Source organism: Belonocnema kinseyi, chromosome 3 (genome assembly GCF_010883055.1).
Source record: "Belonocnema kinseyi isolate 2016_QV_RU_SX_M_011 chromosome 3, B_treatae_v1, whole genome shotgun sequence".
Lineage (NCBI taxonomy): Eukaryota > Metazoa > Arthropoda > Insecta > Hymenoptera > Cynipidae > Belonocnema > Belonocnema kinseyi.
Window position 1 is genome coordinate 160,076,099 of NC_046659.1, and position 19,671 is coordinate 160,095,769.

Genomic DNA, 19,671 nt, shown 5'->3' on the forward strand with positions numbered 1-19,671 from the left:
TTTCATTTGCCAAAAAAGTTCTATGGTTCACAAAAAAATTTTGTTCAATGGAAAAAAGAGGTTGGTAATGTAGGAATCCCACTGTGTCGCATGCCCTTAAGGGAGAAAAAATAAAAATTGCAGGATTTTCAGGATATTTAAATCAGGTTTTAATATAAGCACCTTGTAATTTCCGCGACACTTTTTTCTTCAAAAATAAAGATTTTGGATTTTGTTTGTAATTTTCAAGTAAGGGAAAATAACAAGAGGATAAATACATATTTTTATTTGTTTGTTAATTGAATTATTCACTTGTAAATATATTATCTTTATAGATGTGTCGTAATTAAATTAAAAGCTTCTCAATATTCTTCTATCGTTGTCTAAATAAAGCTGAAATTTCACACAATCTCTTTCTCTAACTAACCTTTTCACAGTAGAAAGTTTATAATTTTTGTTTAATTCAAAAATAAAATATCTATTAGAATTCATTTTTAAACTCTCATTTTACATATTATTTTCATTGTCAAGTATAATTTACATTAAAATTGTTTTCATCTTTTTTTTTAGAAATATCAGGTATGTCGGCCAAAACCAGGGACTTTTTGTCAAATTTTGGGATGGGTAAAGAACATACGAATCAGCGAGGTATATATTCTGTTTCATGAGATATTTCCGAATAATAAAAAAAAGACTTTTTCAGCGAGGGCTATTAATAATTACTTTTTTTTTAATTTTACCAACAATGATTTTCTTATAACGAATTTCTTATAATTTTCTTGTAGAAATAATGACACAATTGAAGAATTTTGAAAGCAATATATTTTTGAAGGATTTTTAGTAATTACTTAAACAACTTTTATTTGTTTCAACAATTTTTTCCCCTTGTAAAGCGTGAAAAATTATTATTTTCTGAAATTGATGATAGAATTAACGGAGGTTGAGAGTTATATTTTTTATAAAGGATATTCAGCAATTTTTTTAACAATTTTCATTAGTGTTAACAATTTTTAAATGTGTAAATAATGTTTTTTCTGTAAATCGTGAAACGTTATTCTTTTCTGTAATTAATGACATAATTAACGAATGCTAAAAGTAATATTTTTTGCTGAAGATATTTTGCAATTATTTAAACAACTATTGATCAATCGCTCGTGTTTATTCATAGGAAAGCTGAAGAAAAGTCTAAATTTTATGAATTTCTCACCCCATGTTGCTTAATATTCAGCATTTCCTTATCTCAGAACGTATATTCTATTTCATTTAAAGAATATGAATTTTTTTTAAAATTGAAATTATTAAAAAAATTGCTAAATATTTTGTAGAAAAAAATGTTACTCTCAAATTCCTTCAATTGTGTGATTAGTTTCAGAAAGTAATAATTGTTCAGGCTTGATAATAAGAAATAATTGTTTAAACAAATAAATTTTTTTTAAAGTAATTACCAAACGTCTTTGGAAATTATATTGCTTTTAAAATTCTTTAATTGCGTCATTATTTCTAAAAAATAATAACTTTGTATGACTGTAGGGGGAAAAAATTGTGTAAACAACTAACGATTGTTTGAATAATTACCAAATTAGTTGAACAAGAACTACTCTTCACATTCATCAACTTTGTACGATTTATTCCGAAAGATAATAACTTTTCACGATTTACAGGGGTGAATTGTTTAAACAAATAATAATTGTTTGAATAATTTAAAGTTATGAAAATATACTTTGAAACTCGTCAATTACGGATGAAAAATAAATCATGTTGGACAAATTTTGAAAAATACCGTCTCTAGCATGAGTTTGATAGAATGCTGCAATTTTGCAGTTTTTTGGGGCATTTTCCGGGCACAATTTAAGAGGTAAGGGTGTGTCGAAATTAAAAGCTATTGGGCGGAAACTATTATTTAAATACTCTTCAAGAAGTGACAATATTTTCATTGTCAATAAATGTACAACAATTACTTCTTTTTCTTTAAATTTTTTTGGAAATTAAAGCTTTTCCCATTTAAAACCCCATGTTAATTTGAAAAACCCGGGGCACGGATTAACCTTGAATACTCTAGAGTATACGGCGAGCCTCAACCAACTTTAACCTAAACTTTTTACCCAACGCGAGTTATTTGCAGAATTTAATTATCGGATATTGTCCAAATGCTTCAAGCCATGAATTAACAAACTCGTTCTAGCCCTTTTTTGATATTGAAATTTTTATTTTTTGAGTTTTTTTCTAATGAGAAATTTTATTTAGTCGGACATTTTATAAATGAAATACCTAGGAAAAATGTACGTATTTGGTGTCATGCAAAAAATAGACCTTCTATAGAGGTTTGTGTAGAACAAATAGGGGTTCATTGTCCATATGGTTATTCAAAATTCTTACTCAACAAAAACTTTCAGAAAAATTCAATTATCTGAGGTCGCTGAGATTTTTTAAGCAATCAAGGAAAAAAAAATAAATGGACTCCTTTTCTGAAAATTTAAATAATATTTGTCCTGCAAGAACGTCTATAGAATACCCAGTTTTTGCCTGATGCAGGAGTTTATAGGAAATGTGGCACTTAATATTTAATGTATAACAATGCGAACATGATTACAATTTTTTATAAAAAGAAAGCATTTGAAACAATCTCATCTTGAATTTTAAAAAGAGCTCAATTAGTTTTTTTCTTTCTTGGCTCAAAATATTTTGACGACATCAGATGATTGAATTCTACAGAGTTTTCTTTGAGCAAGAATATTTAATAAACCTAGAGACAAAAAGATCTATTTGCGCTATAAATAGCTGTATAGAAGACTCAGTTACCGATTCACACAACAGTTTTTAAAAACCTCCCACTTCCTGGTCAATTTCAGTTATCTGAAAATCCGGGAAGTGGACTTCCACCGAGTGAATCAGCGTTGCTTTTTCGTTTTCGGCAAGGTCACCATCATCAAGGCTTATGAGGTCGATGCGAGTTTTTAGTTTTTTTGCCAGGGTCTTCTGTAGCTTTGCTGTTTTTGGAATGTTCTTTGATTCCTCGGAGCAACAAATATATGGTACTCTAGCATGTTAGGAATTTTAGAAGCCTTCCTTCCAATCCTTCTTGATATGAGCCCCAAAGTGAGAGTACCACATGCTCACTGCATGTGGTACTTTGCATTACAGTCCAAAATCAGAAGAATTCTGTTCTCCGGAAAGTGCTCATTCAGAGTTTATATTTCTCTAAATAGGGGAAGGACAATGCGATAAACACCTCCAGTAGTTAAATCTTCATCGGTGGATGACCAGGTTTACTTTAAAATTGTAAATTTTTCATTTTCATTTTAAAAACTTGATTGAAAAAGAAAATAGTGGAATTGTTTACCAAAAATTAAAAAAATATAACCAGGTACAGGTACAGGTACAGGTACCAGGTACAGATCCAGATCTTCTCCAAGGCTTCCTCTTCCTTCCAGGAGCATAGCTCCACCTACCAAGCTTCCTTCTAATGAATGTCACAGATATGGGCTTTAATATCTTGAATTTATTCGGCTCACTGCCAAAAATAATCCGCTCCATATATTTGAACTTCGAAGGTACACATTTCCTGCCAATAAGGATATTAAATTGAAAACAAGACTTACTTCCTATGATGCTGAACCAACACATGAGCAAATTGTTATATTAAAATCGGCTGGCAATGTCTTTGCAATATTGCAAACTACTAATTTGCTTGCTGGAATTTATGTTTATAATAGGATCATTGGGCATATGAGGCGGGAAAAAGTGAGCATGGAAAGCGGCGCGCTTACCGAATTAACCCCAGAAGAAATCAAGGAAATTCCAGTAGGTTTTTATTATTTACGACTAAAGAATTATCAATTACAAATCTACCAAATTCAGTATTAAAAAGTGGCCAATAGCAAACATTAAGAATGGAAGAATTTTTTATTGTGAATATTTAGTAAATGGAGTTTTGAAATGTTTTCGTATATAAAACAAGTCGGACATGTCTACATTTACCAAATTTTTATTCAAAACTAACAAAGCTTATACACCGAACCCAAAAAACTCAAAACTACCAACCCAAAAAGCCCAAACCGCGAACCACAAACTCACAAACCCCAAAACCCTAACCCACAATCGCAAAAACCTCAAACCTATAAACTTCAAATCTACAAACTCCAAACCCACAAATCCTAAACACTGAATCCTCAGCCCCTTTAATCCCACATCCACAAACCCCCAAACCCACAAACCCCCAAACCCACAAACCTCAAATCTACAATCCCCAAACCTCAAACCTTGAAACCTCTAACCTATAAGCCTTTAACCCCAAACAAGCAAACCCCTAACCCACAAACCCCAAACATACCCTGTTTCAGACAGAATTAGTTTAAATAAAAATGTATAAATTTAAGGGTATTCGATATGGTGAAATCCGAGAAATGCGAATATGTGTTATTTGTCGGCGACATTGATACAAAATTCTTTCGTGGAAAATGATAACAAGGAAGCCAAAAATAATCTGCGAATTATATCGAATTTGACACCACGATCGCCCACACGGCCGAATTCAAGATTGCTTAGGTGTTATTATTTTGTAACAACTCAGAATGGATGTAATTTAGATTATTTGGCGCACGCTGTGTCTCACTGGATACAATTAAATCCAGAAACAGAGACCGATTTTATGAGCCATTCTTACCCTTCTCCCGCTCTGTCTCTCTCTATCCCCTTCTCTTTTCTCTTCAATGCATATAATGAACTCATTTTCATCTTATACTCTCGCATAGCAGCAATATCTTCTCACCTCATTTCTCTTTTTCTTCTACTATTCTTTTCTCCCGCTGTGCCCCGCTTACACACTTCACGTATACAACATGTACACCAAATCCGTGGCCGTGAGGCTATAAGACAGCGGCGTATGGATATCGAGGGGAAACACGGCGGGGGCTTGAGGAAGTGGGAGAAGTGTCTAAATCTATAAAGGACCAGGCGAACTCTTCCGCGGGGATTTTTTTCTTTGCTTTCTGATTTCTGATTTGATCCAAAATATTGTTTTTAATTCGCACTGAAAATGTATTATCCCAGTATCTGTATAAAACATACACACCCATAAATCACCAACCCTTAAATTCGAAACCCACAAACCTACAAATCTCACTAGGTTACAAATCCTACATGTGCAAATCCTAAACCCACGAACTCTTGGGCTTCAAACCCAGAAATCCCTAATCAATAAACCCTAAAACCACAACCCCCAAACATACCAAGAATAAAACATCATACCCTAAACCCACACACCCCAAACCTACAAACTCCAAATTTACAAACCTCAAACCCACAAAACCCGAAAAACCTGTGACGTAATGTAAATTCGTTGATATTGTAACTAATATACTCGCTCTTTGCCGAACTCAGGAATAACCAACAAGGAGGTGGGTACGGGGTTTGCGGGTTTGGGGTTTAGGGAATGTGTGTGAGGGGTTTGAAGGTTTGAGTTTTGGGGTTCAGGGATTGTGGGTTTAAGGTTTGTTGGTTTGGGGTTTGTGGTCGTAGGATTAGTGGATTTGGGCTTTAAGGTTTAGGATTTAATGGTTTGAAGATTGTGCATTTGCAGTTTGTAAATTTGAGGTTTGTGTGTTTGTGTTTTGTGGGTTTGTGGTTTGTAGGTTTAGGGTTTGTGGGTTTGGAGTTTGCGGGTTGAGGGTTTGTTGGTTTGGGGTTTGTGGTTTGTAGGTTTAGGGTTTGTGGGTTTGGGGTTTGCGGGTTGAGGGTTTGTTGGTTTGGGGTTTGTGGTTTTGGGGTTAGTGGTTTGGCAGATTTGGGGTTTTTGGGTTTGTGGTACAAGCTTTGATGTTTCAAATAAGAATTGGATAGACGTAGAGATGTCCGACTTATTATATATACGAAAAATATCCTAGTAATAGCGATGCTAATTTTTTTGCCTTTTTCGAAGTATGGTTAATTAGAAATCCCATTTAATACTATAAAATGCTAAAAACATATATGTTCTATGATTTAAAGTTACTCTTACTATAATTTTTAATTATGCATTCTAATTGTAACTCAGCTTAGCAATAAGTTGGACCGTCTTGAATAGTGGGATTTGTGTTTAAAACTTATCTTAATCCATGAAATTAAAATAATCACTGACTGCTGCATTTCAAACTGATAATGTAATTGTTACTTAAAAAAATATTCGGAATCTTAACAACTAATTTCGACAGATCGATTCATGTTTTTTCAGCGATTTAAATAATATAAAAAACCATTTTTTGCAGTTCTTGCATTTTTTTGTTAAACAGTAGCATTGACATCTTTGAAAATATATTTATTCTACTAATTGACGTTATTTATATCATGAATAAATAAGAACATTGAATAATATTAAATGCAATTTATTTAAACTAATCTATTTATAAGCATTTATCAGAAATTATTCAATTTTGCATGTTTTCAATGAAATTAGTCAATCTTCTTTAATTGTAAAAATTAAATGTTAGAAGTTTCAATCTGAATAAACTTTAAAAAATTACGTGAATTCAGAAATTTTTATGAAAATTCCTGATTGCGTGCTTGTAAAATTTGATAAAAATGTGCGACTTGTTGCATTATCTTTTATTTTCTAGTTAAGTTATGTTGGCCATTTTCTGCCATTTAGATTTTTTCAATAAACGACGAAGTGATTTAATAATAATTACATTTTCGAATATTTTCATATGTAAATGTTATCTGTGGTTTTTCGTACAGCTTACTATTAACATAAAATGGCTGAGTATCTCCAGCTTAAATTATTATGTGCCTATGAGTACTTAACTTTTATCAAATTGATAAGATGATAATAATTAAATTTTTTCCATCTCACTAAGATGACACGATAAGACATATAAGCTATTCTTGGTCGAGAAAGGGAGACAAACGAATATCTCAGAATATTAAAAACACACGAAACATCTGATAATTAATCAGTAACGCTATTCTCATAATTCTGGGTTAATTAGTTTTTTCTAAATTAAAAAAAAAATGAGAATCTCTTGTACTATGGTCTTAATTTTGGATGTTGTTCTCAATTCTATAGGTAAGTGATTCATGTAATGTTGATATAATTTTTTTACTACTTAAGTATTATAAAAATTAGACAAATTTTTAGGACTTTCTTATATTGATGCGTGGCTTACAGTTTACATTTATCAGTAACACTTAAAACAGTGTAGCATTTGCAGAGTATTTTAATTGGCTTTCGAATTATATTGTAAATATAAAGTAAGGTAAAACCGACTAAGTAAATAATTATGTTTTTATTTTTAGGCAGGGATTTGTCGTGAAATTTTATTTTGTTACGTTGACTTTTATTTCCTTTTTGTTACTTTCTGATATTTCCAAACAAAATTAAAAACGCAAGTGTTATAATTTTTTATCTTATTCATCAGACTTTGAATAATTACATTAAAGACACAATAATGCGAATAAAGCTTTTTCTAAATTACACTTAATTAAAAAATTTCGTAAGTATTTTGATTAATTTCGAAGGGTCCCTACTTTGCAATATTCACTTGTACATACACTGTTGGCCGACGTGTCGTAACCGATTTTAAACCTTGACAATCACCGGCTATCATTCTTCAAATAAAATTGGAAATTTCACACAATCGCGTTCTTTTACTAATCTTTTGATTATTAAGGGTTTATAATTTTTCTTTATTTTTAAAAATTGCATATTCTCAAAAATAATTCTCAAACTCTGATTTCCCAGATTATGTCGATATTCAAATATAATTTACAGTATTTTTTGTTTTCATAGAAACATCATCAAGTATGTCGCCCAAAACAAGGAACTTTCTCGCAAATTTTGGGATGAGCAATGAACATGCAAATCATCGAGGTAAACCTAGCTCAAATAAAATCTTTCGTTGTTGAAGTATGTTGTTCCACCAAATTTTTTCTCAGAATGAAATGAGAATTATAACTATTTCAGCAAGGGCCTAATAATAATTACTTTTTCAGAGATTTAAACTATAATGAATTTTTTATAATGAATTTTCTGTCATTTTTTAAAGATTATAGGAATTTCATCATAGAAAATCATTATACGAGTACACGGTGAGCCTCAACCAGCATCAACCTAGCCTCCTTGCTCAACGCAAGTTCTTTGCAGGATTTAATTATCTGACGTTGCTCGAATATTTCAAGTAAAAAATTTAAAATATCGTTTCAGCCACTTTCTCAAAAAGTTAAAATTATTTATGATAAACAAATTTAATTAGTTAGACTTCTTTATAAATAAAAGACCTGGTAAACGTGTTCCTATAATCTTTGATTGCAAGCGAAAACTGCGTCTTCCATTAGCGTTATTGCAGAGCAATTCAAATTGAATTTAACAGAGTACATAGAAATAGAAAAAATAGAACATAGAAAAAAAACATAGAAAAAATTTCTGGAATCATTAGTACATCTCCTGAAAAAGATTGAAGTTCCAGAATCTCCGCTCCTTTCCCTTGGAACAAATAGTACTTTATTAAGAGACATTTGATTCTAAGTTTTTTTTTTCGTCCGAGAAAGATAATAGAAAATGTTTGGTGTATTAGGAAAAATAACAAAATTTTTATAATTCCCAAGCAACAAGCCTAGACTTTTATTTGTTGAATTGGTTTGCCTGCACAGCAACAAAACAATTCACTGTTTTTCTTCTTCACGAGAACAATTAGAGAACAATAGGTTAATTAACATGGTACGATTATTCTTTGTTCCAACATTGTACGAATTTGTTTCACAATGATTATCTTTTTTTTGAGAAATATAAATAGGACATGAACCGAAAGAGATCTTGTATTTTTAGATTTATTTCGTGGGTTGTGTATCGTGTTTAATTTAACTTAGGGCTTGCTGATGTATTCCGGTGGCAGGTCGGTTTTAAACTGCCTCATATCATGTTTCAAAGAAAGTAATACTGCGTGGATAGTTTACAAAATTTATTTCGTAGCGCTCTTGCTGTACGGCGCACATGCATCCTAAGTGTCCGATTTAAATGACCATCCATGTGTGAACCAAGATCTTTGGCTCCTGTAGCTTCTTGCACACAAAGAATGTTGTTGTTGAAACGTGAGCTGTGGTGGTGATTTCACGGTCTTATTGACCCCAGATGCATAAATGCCCCCCTAATTTCTATATCGACAAGAATGAGCCAGGTAGATAAGTTCCATAATTAGTCTTCTTTGAAAAATCTTGGGTATAAGCAATTCTCGATAACAACGATGTCAGAAAGGGGAGGTACGTTATTACCATTAATAGTGGTGGATATCCTTGGTAACATACGACAGCTTCTAAGCACACTTAAACATACAGCAGATTTATTCTTTGTTAGACGGCATGAGTGATTAGCTAGCCACATGTTTGTGGTATAACAGCGCGGATCCCTTGGTGGATGCCATGTCGAAGTAGATTGAGCTTTGCAGAACACAATTACGCTTTTGGTTTGTTTTATCGCAGTTCGCGTTCAAGAGCATTTTCTTCTGAAAGAAAAAGCTAAGTGGTTCGATCTGACCATGTTTGTGAGAATACAAAAGGCTCATAAGGCGGTAATGAACACTGAGGCTGTCGAAGAACCATTTTGCAGCGTCTCCGGTAAAAGTCTGGTTACCGAGGCCGACTTGAGAATTTAGTAGTATGTTGCACTGCGCAAAGTATCTTTTAAATTTTTTCATGAACCTCAATGGATCTACGAAATCACTCCCAGGCATTAACTAGCTGTGGTAGATTCTACTGACCTGGCATGGGGCTAAGTTGAGCTCCGACTTTCCTATTCAGCTTGCGCCTGTATTTTTAATTAGATTTCTAGGTGGATTTGCAACTGATTCCGGGGTATTTCTAGATTTTTATTCGCAAATCTAGGTACAACTGGTTCAGCGGCTTTACTCAGCTGGATTTTAAGCTATTACAACATGTGGATTATTTTGTGGATCAACTGAGGGATTGAGGTTGGACCATCGGAAAGTCCAAATAATAAGGTGAGATTTCACTTTGATCTTATTCCCTAACAGGCCGATGATTTTAAGTGGCATTTGGTACTACAATGGAACTTAATTTGATTGATTACTTAATGCGGACCACAGCGCGTTGTCTACTCCCGGAAGTAAGTTTGATGAGACCCTACCAGGTTTTCGCCTTGGTAGGGTTGAAAACCGCCATTTTATTTTATTTACCTTGACTGGCAATTATAGTCATAAGGAAATCGATTCCTGGTTGTAACCAATCAGGAAGATTGAATGCCATGAAGAAGTCACTCTGGAATGTGCACTTAATAAAGAATTGTGCCACAGCTTGACAAATAAAGCGTTCTTTAAAAAAACGACTCTTAGACCAGTCCTGGAAAGACTCGACTCTTAAGTCGTTCTCCAGAAGTCACGACTCCTATTTTTTTCCAGGGCGGACGGTGGAGAAAGATCGGCCCATATTGGAAACTGTTATGAAACCCTTTAGATGGCCGAGCGCCGCATCCACCGCTCACTAGTTCCAGCGTCCCGCTTTAGTAAGACGTCACTTTACACGGCGGTCCGTAGATCAGTTCTGCTAGTTTGCAGTCTGTTTTCAATATCCAAATTTTCTATAACATTTATGACATCCAAATAAGGTCTGGTCTCAAGTACTTTAGAGAAATGCAGTCATACATTTTTTGTTCCAGAGTTAAGTCCACAACCTGAGTGTTTGCCAAAAGGTGCCCATATTCCTGGTATTTCTGGTACAGGAACATCTTATCCTGTTGAAAGTCAACATTCTACAGAGAGGTCTCCTCCGTTTTCCAGCTCCAGGTCCAGATCTCCTTCATCAAAACCTCCTGTTTCACAAAGGTGCATGATACCACCTACTAGTCTTCCTTCTAATGACAGGTATGGATTCGGACTTGAATATTTTGAATTTATTCGGCTCACTTCCATAATCAATCCGCACCGTATATTTGAACTTCGAAGATACACTTTTCCTGTTGATAAAGAAATTAAATTAAGAGAAGGAACTGATTTATACGAACCTATAACAAACCTGGAACAAATTGTTATTTCAACAAGCGACGGTGACGTCTTTGCAATATTGGAGAGTAAATTTGTTCTTGCTGGAATCTATTTCTATAAGAATAGACGAATCAAGCGGGCAAAAATAAACATGCAAAGCGGCATAGTTACTTTATTAACCCCACAAGAAGTCAAGGAAACCCCAGTAGGTTCCCAGCGCCTAATCCCAGGAAATTATATAGTGCGCTTAACGGGGGCGACCCATGTAACACCTCAAAAATAAGTGTATATTATGGGATTTTTTGGGGATGAAGAATATAACGAATTTTTCCAAATCTTTTGTGATTTATTAAGGCACTTTTGAACTAAGAAATATATTTTTTTAGCCATTAATATGTACCAGATTTTTAATTATAAGGGCAGATGTTGAACATGTTCAGCCGAAAGTTGTGAAATTTCTCGCAGTCTAGTTTCTCAGAGCTTCGTCTTAAACGTATAAACCAAAAAGTTTCTTTTAGTGTATGTACATGGCTTCTGTGTGAACCAAAAAAAGTTAAAAAAATAATCATTTCTAACAAAATCGCGCCTGTTTTAAAAAATTTGATTTTTACCTAAAAATTTGCGTGAAATGTTTTACATAATGATTGTGTAAAAAAATTGTTTCCAGTTCAGAGAGGTTCAGACAGAAGACAATCATTTCAACTATTTGTGTATGCAAGGAGAACTCATAACCCCTCCCCCCATATAAAAAATCTTTTACGTCATTTATAGGTGGTCTCTTATTGCAGTCGTGAATTGAACTAAAATTACTGTTAAATTCAGTGAAAATCATACTGGTCTACATTATAAGAGTTTCAAATAAATTGTAATTAGATATAATTATAAAAAGTCACTGCTTTATGATGCTCAAGATTTTAACCTTTCGTCGATTTGAAAAACAAAAACTGATAAACTTTTATAATCTGTTAGTTCTTAGATTTTGATTTTAAAATTAAGTACTTCGTATTTGAATTGCATGAATGATTATAATAATGAATTCTGAATCATTACTAATTAATCAATAAATAGTAAAATAATAAGCATTATAATTACAAATAAAATAAAAAAGTATTATAATTAAAAATTATAAGTTTTGTTTCTACGATAGCGTATGTTTGTCTGTCGCCGTTGTTGTCGTCGTCTATATAACCTGATAACCTTGCGATCAAAGTATGCAATATACAAAAAAAATATTTTAAATTAATTCTTCATTCAAAAAATATTGAAAGTTTTTCTGAAAATTGATATTTGATAGGATGCGTGGCTTTTGTTTCAATCTTAGAAATAAAATGAAGAATTAATAAATACAATTTTTGTACAATTAAATTTCTTTGAAATTGAACGTCCTCCCCCCTTCGGTTTTTGTCAGATGTTCATGTTTTGAAACCTCCAGAACCTGCAAATTCTTAGTTTGTTAGCACGATGACTTTCGAAAGTATGGAAATATTGGATTGGTCTTTTTTGTACCGTTTTGGCTAAAAATAAAAAAGTGGGGACATCTGCAAGATTTTGGAGACAACTCTTTTTTTAATTTGAAAATTCTATCGCGGTTATTCATACTATTTAAAAAGGCGAAAAATTTATCCCGATGACTTTTTTTCGATATAAAAAATCACAAAAGTTATAGCATTTACAAAATATCAAAAAACAAACGAAAATGAAAATTTCATACCAAATATCGTAAGACATTAAAAAAACTCAAATGAAGAACAACGTTAATTTTTTAACACCCCGAAAGATTATCATGACAGCCTTCCGAATTGTTCTGACAAATCGAAATTTCGAATTTTCATAGCACGAAAAATAATAAAAAATCAAAAACTCAAATTTGTTTGGAAACTATTTTAAACGGCTAAAAAGGAATAAAAATGTATTGTTAATCAATTTCAGATGGAAATATTCGATTTTATTTTATTTGTAAAAAGATAGATAAAAAAGTGCAATTTTTTCTAAAAACGATACTAGCTGAAATGAAATGTTTAATATAAATTTTTTTTTAACGGGATGCACACTTTCTTTAGTTATAAAAATAAGACAGTAAAAATATATTTGTTACAGTACCAACGCATATTGTGAAATGTAATAATATAAATCTACTGAAATCATGGATGTTTCAGGGCAGCCGTGAATCAAATTTAGTGCAAAATAAGAAGAAAAAAAAGTAATCATAATAAATAAAATTTGTACATGCTTTTGCAATATATGAATAAACAATCTTAGGCACAGTTACAGAAATAAATTTAATATGTATTTAAATTAATGGTGTTGAACTTAATGTAGAAAAGTTCACACTTCGGACCAAATCAAGTGCGAAGCACGAGATACGTGATCAGAACGTGTTTGTTGAAGCTTAAGGAGCTTTAACTGAAGAGAATTCACAATAACTGACTCACAGTTGTCGATGCTAGACAAATAAGTTTAATGCTAGACAAATAATTTTAATGCGAGAAATATTTTATTTATTTATATTCTCAAGGGCGAGCATAACTTCAGAATTATTTGCATTCATAAAATGAGAAAAAAACTGAGAAGAAACAAGATTCAGTCAGAAGGCAAAAACTGCTATTCATTTATAGCGGCCTTCTATATTTTTAGTAGAGTCTTTTGGAATCAAAAATTCAACATGATGGTTAGACAATTTTGTCTATCTGAATTGAAATTGCAAGCAAGGACCGAATTATGCATAATTTTGAATAATTATAATGATATTTTGGAGTAATTACGTAAGCAAAGTATTTTATCTTAAAATGCGTCTCTAAAGAATAATTGAAACTGCCTTAAATTAATTAATACTAAGACTTTTAATACAGGTTGAAATTTAAATCAATATCTCTATGTATAAACTGCAAGTTTTTCTGAGAATTCGAACACTTTGAACAAATTTTGCCAGTAATTATAAATTTAAAAAATATTTATTATTTTCACATTTTCATATTTCATTACATTTTATTGTAAACGTACATCTACACAATATTTTTTATACCGTATTCTTTCTACGTATATTATCTAAGCTTCTCATAATCAAATAATTATGAGCGTTCCAGATTTTGTTTTATATTAACATGATAAGGTGCTAGTATTTAAAATGTATCCTCCTATAAAGTTCCACAATATCTAAAAACAACACACAGCCGCTTATCATCTGATAATTCATGTGTGACGCTATTCTCATAATTCTGCGTTGACCAGTTTTTCTAAATTTGGAAAAAATGAAAATATTTTGTCCACTGGTCTTAGCCTTCGATGTTATTCTCAATTCTTTTGGTAAGTAAGGAATAAATTATTATCATTTTTAAAGGCAAGTACGTTGAAACACATAATGAATTAATGGATTTATAATACTATGTAAATTATTTAATTATGATAATCAAAGAGATTTTTTTAATTGACTGATAGTACATAGTGTTTTAGACTTTTTGATAGCAAAGTACGAACTTCACAAAATTCAATTTTGATTGTTTTTTTGCTGAATATTCCATTTTTTAAAGCGAAATGTAAAATTATTTATTTCAAATTCCAAACTTTAAAATCTTTCTACATTTACGAAATCCTTTGGGGAAAAAGTAAAAAAAGGGATTTTCCGAGTGTTTGAACCATTTTTTAAAATGGCACCTTTGTAGATTCCGCGTCATTTTTTATTCAAAAATACGAATTTTGCATTTCAATTATATATTTCAAGCAAGGAGAAACAAACGAAGTAATTAGATTTTTTCGTTTTGAAATAATCACTTGTAAATATCTTATGTTGAAGGTGTCGTAAACAATATAAAATCTTTAAAATTCGCTTCTATCATTGTTCAAATAAAGTTACACAATTTTCACAATTTTTACTTATTCACAATTTAAAGTTTATGATTTTTTTGTATTAAAAAACTTATTTGCTATAATTATTATTTAAAGTCTCACCTCACTATTTTTGTTGAAAGGTGAGTACAATTTAGCCTCGAAACAGATATTCTCATTTTTTTGCTTGGCAGAGAATTAATATAATACTGGTAATCTTTATAGGTTCTATGTAACTGACTGATACGAAAGAAAATAGCTTAATCGAATTACAATTTTCCTATTTCTAAAACATTGTTCACAATAAAAATGCAGATATTTGTTTTGTCTTTTCTCAGACATATCATCAGGCATGCCACCTAAAACAAGGAACTTCCTGCAAAATTTTGGGAGGAGTAACGAACATGCAAGTGATCAAGGTGACTCTAGTATTAATTATGCATGCAACGAACCTTACTCTTAATGTTTAAAAAAAAGTTGTAGGAAAGATTCCAAATCGGAATTTTATTTGTTATTAAGCATATTTTTTGGACTGTTTTTTCTTAGTGATTTGACCCAATTTGAGATGTATCACTATAACCCAACAATAATTTTATTATAATGTTTTGCGGTGAGCCAGTAATAACTAGGAAGGACGCTAGGTTTAACTGAATTAAGATCCCTAAGACCAGTAATTATATAACTGAATATTTTTTGTGTATCGAAAAATGGGGAGCTTCTCATTTTTTATAAACAATTTTAAGTCGCAATTTGTTATTACCTATGAAACGTAACTTTGGAGCTTTTTACTGTGGAGTCGCCGACTTTCATTTTTCTCAGTGAGCTGCCTAAATCTCAAGAAGGTTTAAATAGTCCGTGAGAGAGAATCAGTTAATTATCACTGGTTGAAATAGCCAGAAGTGTTTCACTGCTAATCCGTGAGATTTAAATACTTCACTTACTGAAATCCGTCTAGTAATTCTTTTCTAGCTAAAAGTTGCAATATTATATTTCAAAAACTGCAATTAACTCTCCCCTGAATAAATCAGAGACAAGCTAAAATATAATATTAGATATAATATATTGGGCCTAACTAAGGGGAGAACGGTTCTTACGTCAACGTCTGGCGTCGCTAAAAGTCAAACAGAAGTGGCCAGAAACTCTTACTTCTAAGCGAAATATGTTATATTACCTGCATATAGAAGTGACAATCTTTAAACTCTAGAATGCTCGAAAACGTGGTGGGCGGTGCATCTGAAATTTTAGTTGATTTAATATTCTGATAGTGAAAATTACAAGTCAAGCTGGAAAAAAATTCTTAAAAGAAAACCATATTTTCTAAAAAGAGTTGTCTTTCTTTTAGTTTAGTGAAATTGGGGATGACTCAAGAGGCATTCGTAATGTGCAATATTGCTATTCACATGCAAGAAAGCATTGAAGAACAATACATTTTTTTAAAGAATTTGAAAGGCCAGAGGCAGGAAAAGGGGTCTCGTAGTTAAAAAAGTTAGAAGGATAGAAGGGTAGCATTATTATTAACTGCGATTGGACAAGAAGCATATAAATTCTAAGTGAAGAAGCAGGCAGCAGACTCAAAAATTACTGACACGTTTGCACAAAGAGAAAGTGCAAGAGGGCCCTGGTGAAGAAGAGATTACCAAAACACTAAATGATCTCAAAGAGGTAGTTTTACATAGTTGTCATTTGAAGCAGTGGAGCTTAACAAAATAAAATTTATCTTAGGGACAGAGCTTAATAGATGCAACATTTATCGACCAGATCCAAGATTGCAGATAATTTAATATGTAAGTATATCTTGGTTCAATGAAAGTATTATTTCTCTTAGGAACGTGGGAATCGTTTAAGGTTTTATGTTCCCGGGACAATACTGGGACGTTAAAGCATTTAAGAGACAGTTTCGTAAATAGTCCAAGCTCATTTTGAAGGTATTAGAAATAAGAAACCTTGTAGTGCTTCTTACAATTTACAAGGTCTACAAGTTTTTAGTCTAAACAACAACTGTTTCATTGGATAGCTATTAGCCATGAAGATTTATGTTCTATCTTGCCTTATGTTATTTAGAAGAATGCAATCCTCTTTTTTTGTTGCAGAGTCAAGTTCACAATTTGAGATTTTACCTAATCATGTCCATATTGCTGGTATTCCTAGTGCTACAACTTCACACTCTTCCGATGAACATCAATCTAAGAAAAGGTCCAGGTCCAAATCTCCTTCCATCAGGCAAATTTCTACCAATACTTCTTCTCCGAGCAGGTCTTTCCCTATAAGGCCTTATCCTTCCAGGTGCATCATTCCACCCACAAGACTTCCTTCTAATGATAAACGTGGATATGGGCTTGAATATTTCAATTCTATTCAACTTGCTTCCCGCAAGAATCCGCGTCGGGTATTTGAATTTAGAAGATACACTTTCCCTGTTTCAGAAGAACTCAAATTGAGAGTAGCAACTAATATATATGAGTCCATAACAAATCAGGAACAAATTGTTATATCAACCATTGACGGTAATGCTTATGCAATATTAGAGAGTACTAATGTTCTTGCTGGAATGTATGCTAATTATAATAACGGTATGAGACGTATTAAAATAAACATGGACAGCGGCATGGTTACATTGTTAAGCCCAGAAGAAACCAAGGAAACTCCAGTAGGTTCCCAACGCCAAATCTCATCATATTATGAAGTAAACCTAGTACACCGCATTTCGCCACACTGCTAGTTCAAGTAGAAAAAAGTTAAACGTGTTTATTTCATAGAACTGTGGCAGGCGGGAAGAAAAAATGCAAAACTCATCTTAATCGAGTTCATGGGTCCAGAACCTCTTCTAGCGAAGAGTTCAATACCTTTTGGTGCAAGACAAAATGTGGCATAGGCTAACGGCCTTATCTTAATAAGAATACTGGAATTTTTACAAAAAAGATTTATTTTTAATTAAATTGATGAATTCTTTACTCGAATGGTTAAACTATCAATAAAAAAGATGAATTTTTAGCCGGGAAGGTTTATTTTTGTCCATTAAAAAGAGGTTTTAGTTAATTCGATACATTTTCAACCAAAAATGAAATAGTTAAATTTTCATTTAAAAAACTCAATTTTTAATCATATGAACAAAAGAGATAAACTTCTTAATGCAAAGAATAAATTTTCAAGACAAAATAGTTGGATTTCTTATTAGAATACGTTAATATTATGTGATCGTTAAAGTGGAAGGAGCTTTAAAGAAATAGATATTAAAATTATAAAGTCAACGTTGCCTTGTTCAAATAATCATTTATAAACTATTATTTATTTTAAAATGGATATTTTTTGTATGGTATGCATTTTTTATTAGTGATGCTCGGAATGTGGAGAGCATAGTTTGCGCAATTGTCATAAGATGGAATAATTTGATTGAGAAAATTCTTTATTATTACGGTAATCAGCTTGCCCGCCATCAATAAAAACGTTTTGAATTAGTAAAATATAATTCATCAACAGTTCAATATTACTAATTGCTGTAAATAGAACTCAGTCACTGCCAATTAATAAAAATATACTGATTCAATTAGTTTTTTTATCTGCATTATACATACTATAATCTTTCATTTTATTTACTATAATTATTTGCTGTAATCTAAGTGAGTTAGGGCTTCTTATTTTTATCTCTAATCCCATTTTCGAGTTCTCAGCCAATAATTTTTTATCAAAAGCCATTTTTCAAGTCTAAACCAATTCCGAGTTTATTTAAATTTAGTTACGCATACTGAGTTTCACACTTTAAATCCTTAAATTTTTAGTCAAATTTTGCCTGAAGGGCGCCAGATCGTTAACGAAATTAAATAATACCTTAAACCAACAGAAGATCTGTGATTATAAAATATTTTAACTATTAGCCATGATAAGTCAGCTGAGGAGTCAAATCTTATAAGCAAGGTTACGGGTCACAAATAAACATCATTTATTAATTGGCTCTAACTGGCGAATTACTGCGCCTTATTTTTCACCTTTAAGACCCTCAAAAATAGCGCTGCATTACTCACAAAAAAGGTGAGGCAAGGTCACCACCAACTTAGATTATTGAATACCTAATAGTAATGATTTATTCACCTTATCAGTGACTTTACTCTCCGTGAAGACAGCAATTAATGTCACACAAGCTTATACACATTATCTCCACCACGCTGAATCTACGGCTATTCACTGACTAATTTAGGAAAGCGAGAATGAGAAGACATATTTTTACTTATCCTGTTTGCTTCTCCGTAAAATTTTTAAGCTTTGCGCCAAAACAATTTTAGGTCAGATGACCAAGCTAAACTAAGTTAAATATTTCAAAAGCATTCTTTTTATTCTATTGTAAGACCAATCAAGCGCGTTCGTTCAATTCCATGAAATTAAATTTTTTATTCCGTTAGGGGAACCAAAATTAGGAGCGAGGTGTACTTTACTTTGGTCGAAAACAGAGTAAGAATCCACGATGACGATTACAAAGTTGGCACCCAGGCCAGGGATGGCGCGCCTAGACCGACAACTGCGCTAAACAAAACCGTGTAAAGGCGCATTTCAATTAGAGCGTCCTACTGTGGTTCGCCATTTTATCTACTTCCTTCACTCGACTATTCTTACAGTCTATGGCCAGTAACTTGAGTAACGTAAATTTTTTATTTAACAACAAAGTTACAACTTTTTGTTGCTAAACTTTTCCGTGATACCATTTTTTCTAAGACTTTCAAATTCATTAAAAAAGGTCATAAATCAATTAAATAAGTAACTAAAAATAATTTTCAGTGGGTAAGAGTAACTACAAAAATTGTTAATAATGAGTGAGTGAGTGGAAGCTTCTAATGTGTCCCCTAAGGGTTTACATTTTTCTTACACCTTCTCTATTCCTTTACACACCCTCCACACACTTACTTGGTGGTGGAAG